This window comes from Gossypium arboreum, chromosome 10 (assembly GCF_025698485.1).
Source record: "Gossypium arboreum isolate Shixiya-1 chromosome 10, ASM2569848v2, whole genome shotgun sequence".
Classification (NCBI taxonomy): Eukaryota; Viridiplantae; Streptophyta; class Magnoliopsida; order Malvales; family Malvaceae; genus Gossypium; species Gossypium arboreum.
This window is the reverse complement of record NC_069079.1, coordinates 94,660,302-94,664,444: the sequence shown is the minus strand read 5'-3', so window position 1 is coordinate 94,664,444 and position 4,143 is coordinate 94,660,302. Positions and strand designations below refer to the sequence as shown.

The 4,143-nt window shown below is 39.4% G+C and overlaps 1 non-coding gene across 1 annotated transcript; it reads right to left on the bottom strand.

Moving 5' to 3' along the window:
* Window positions 1-693: 693 nt before the first annotated feature.
* Window positions 694-800, bottom strand: LOC128283134 (small nucleolar RNA R71). Its single transcript, XR_008273475.1, has one exon. It is a non-coding gene; the product is annotated as a small nucleolar RNA R71 (small nucleolar RNA).
* Window positions 801-4,143: the final 3,343 nt, after the last annotated feature.

Genomic DNA, 4,143 nt, shown 5'->3' with positions numbered 1-4,143 from the left:
TTGTCGGGGAACTGAAATATGAGGAACACTCAATTTTTATTACTTTAGCCATTTATTTTTCATGCACTTTAATTTATTATTATTATTTATTAATTTACTTTTTCCTTCGCTTAACAGGTTTTTATAGTTTATGACTAGAAGAAATCTGTCAGGACCATTAGTTTTTGACGAAGAAATCGATTGCATAGTTTGCAAAAATCAAAGAGAAATAAGGAGAAGCTTAAGATACACAGAGAACGAGCAAGAAGACGATACTCAACCCCTAACCGAAGAGATGGCTGAAAACCAAGGCAATCAGCTACCTCCTGCAATTGCGGTTAATCAAAATTCTACTCCACGCACTATATATGATTATGCTAAACCTTCTTTAATAGGAATTGAATCGAGCATAGTTAAACCTGCTGTAGCTGCAAATACTTTTGAATTAAAGCCTAACACTATTCAAATGATACAGTAATTTGTTCAGTTTGATGGTTTGCAGGATGAGGATCCCAACACTCATTTAGCCAACTTCTTAGAACTATGCGATACATTTAAACGTAATGGTGTCTCTGATGATGCCATTCATCTTCGGTTATTCCCTTTTTTATTGAGAAGAAAGCTAAATAGTGGTTACCACGAGGATCAGTTACTACATGGGAACAAATGACCGAAAAATTTTTACTAAAATATTTTCCGCTAGCTAAAACGACTAAATTACGTAATGATATCTCTTCTTTTGTACAGATGGATTTAGAAACACTCTACGATGCATGGGAGAGATACAAGGACCTCTGGAGAAGGTGCCCTCACCATGGGTTACCACTTTGGCTACAGGTTCAAACGTTCCATAATGGCTGAATCCTTCGACTCGACAAATGGTTGACGCAGCTGCTGGCGGAACCATTAATAATAAAACACCTGAAGATGCCTATGAGTTTATAGAGGAGATGTCACTAAATAACTATTAGTGGCAAGTCATGAAGACAAAGCCAATGAAAACAACTGGTGTTTATAACGTCGATTCGGTCACCATGCTCTCTAATCATGTAGAACTCTTAAATAAAAATATTGATGGTTTTCTTAATTCTTCGCAGGTTCACCCAGTAATGCAGTGCGAAGCAAGTGGAGGTGGAACAAGCCATTCGGAATACAACCTTATGGCCACAACATGGATAATGAGCAATTAAACTACATGGGTAATAATCCTCGACCTCAAAACAATCCATATAGTAACACTTACAATGCAGGTTGGGGTAACCACCCCAATTTTTCGTGGAGTGATCAAGGAAATCAAAGACCACAACCTCCTCCAGGCTACCAACAACCACCCTACCAACAGGAAAAGAAGCCGAACTTGAAGAGATGCTCTCAAAGTTTATTTCAGTGTCAGAAACTCGTTTCCAGAACACCGAGACAACACTTAAAAATCAACAATCGTCGATCCAAGGGCTCGAAACTTAGATAGGCTAGCTTTCCAAACTAATTTCTGAATGACCACAAGGTAGCTTGCCAAGTAATAGTGAACCCAACCCAAGGGAACAGCTAAACACAATTAATATTCAAGATGAAGAAGGAGTTGTTGAGCTTGAACCAAAACCGAGGCAAGAAACTGTGGTCAGCAAAGGTCAAGGTGAGGTAGGTAACAATAAAAACAAAAAGGTGAATGTCGAATATAAACCTCGTGTGCTATACCCCAACGCGACAAAGAAAGACCGTTCAGATGAACAATTTGGTAAATTCCTTAAACTCTTAAAAAATTACATATTAACTTACCATTTATTGAAGCCCTATCGCAGATGCCAAATGCAATGAAATTCTTAAAAGAGCTTTTAGCAAATAAGCGGAAGTTGGATGAGGCGTCGCAGGTGGAGCTAAATGCAGTGTTCTCAGCTATTCTGAAAAATAAGCTACCAAACAAACTAAAAGATCCAGGGAGTTTTACGATTCCTTGCTTCATTGGTAGTTTAGATGTTAATAATGCATTAGCTAATTTAGGGGCTAGTATTAACGTCATGCCTTATAAAATGTTTAAGCAACTAGGTCTCGGGAAATCCAAACAGACTAGGATGAGCATTCAACTGGCAGATAAAACTATAAGATTTCCTAGGGGTATTATTGAAGATGTGCTAGTAAAAATCGATAAATTTATGTTTCCCATTGACTTCAATGTTTTAGACATAGAGGAGGATAATAATACTCCTTTAATTCTGGGAAGGACCTTTTTAGTAACTACTAAAACAATTATTGATGTTGGCATAAGTGAGCTCACGCTTCGCGTAGGAGATGAAACACTCACCTTTCAAGCTTGCAATTCTGACAACACATCAGAAATTGAAAGTGATCGTCTAAACCATTCTATTAAAACTGACCACATGATACAATCCACTTTGCAGGAGATAAGTCTGAAGGAAGTACATGAGCCACTCTCAAACAATAGTAAATGATCTATTCATAAAGAACAAAGGCTACAAATAGAGGAGCTAGATGAATGGTGAACACATAAACCAAGAACACAAGATAAATCGAAACTACGCTAGAACGAGCTTGATACCTCTCCACATCAACTTAAAGTTAGAGATAAAGTATTATTAGATGCCGCAGATCCCCACATTATCACTACCACACTGAATGAAGAAATCTCTCTTATGGTACTCAGCTTTTTTCCATTCGGTATGGTGGAGGTAAATCATCCCAAGTTCGGCACTTTTAAGGTAAACAACACCTGTTTAAAATCTTATTTTAAGATTGATAGTAGGAATGAGGAGTATAAACTCCTCGAACCACCATGATCATTCAATAGAGAGGTAAGTCGAGCTTAGACTATAAATAAGCGTTTCTCGAGAGGCAACCCGAGCACTAATTGTATTAACATATTTAAAAATTTAGCCTTCAACATCTAACTTACTAACAGAGCTCTCGAATACAGGTTTTCCACAGAGACACGGCCAAGCACATGGGCGTGCTTATGGCCGTGTGAAAACAGGCAAGGATTTCCCAAAACACGAGCTACGATAAAATGCCACGGCCTTGCGACATGGCCATGGTCGAGCCTACCAAAACAACACGGGCGTGCGACATGCCCATGTGGAAGACCCGTGGTTGAAATTGAGAAACTAGCAAGGGCGTGCGACACACCCGTGTCTCACACCCGTGGTCGAACTTTTTAGATTGACACGGGCGTGGGGATTTCCCACATGGGCATGGGAGAAGCGAATGAAGCTAGACACGGTCGTGCAACACAGCCGTGTGAACCCACACTCCCGAGGTACACGGGCGTGGGATGAATTTCAAACGCACCCAAATAGGAAAAACGCGAAACATACAGGCAAAAATTAGGGAACACGGGCGTGTGCCATGGCCGTGTGGACCAAAATCTAAAAATACCCTGCACTATTCACTTTCTTCCCCATTCAAAAACCCTAACCCTAGTCGCTACAAGTTCACAGGGCCTCCTTGCCACGCCCGTGCGTCGCCTCCAACTTCATTTTTTACGTCCATTCACCCCTTTCTAGCATTTGTTTACTCTTTCCCCTTTAATTACACTCATTTATAATGCCATTTATCTTAGTAGTCTATATTTTTCAGGTCATTTTTATCTTTCCATCACACAAATTTCATTTATATGACAAGTCATCATCTTTTTCATGTTCAAATTCCTACTCATTATATGATTTATCTACTCCATTTAATTAGTTAGAAATGAATATCCATGGTTAGGATAGTTGAAATAATCATGACTTTTGTACTGACATTTCTATTCATTCATATAGAATGTGCATTCCATTCTTTTCCATTTTACTTAAATCATCATGCGAGTGCCACAAAAGTATACCATTGAACTTATCGTTTTTAGTTAGTTTTAGTAGTTGAGGCTTGAAATTATGATTTTTCAGATTTGACTTCATTTTACTTTGACCACTCATCAAGATAACTTGATGATTCTAATCACAAGTACCATGTCATCTTCACGTGGTAAAAAGGTTGTTGTCCCTGCTTCCAAGAAACGGAAGGGAGCGTCATCTTCTGCGGGTCCAACCGTGGAAATTCGTCACCCCCTCCTACAGTTTCCCCGTGGGCCCCAGGAAGAACTTTTCCAGATACTTCAGGCCCAACCTTTAATTGTGGGCTGCTACATCGATTGGGCCGCCGTAGAACAAGTTC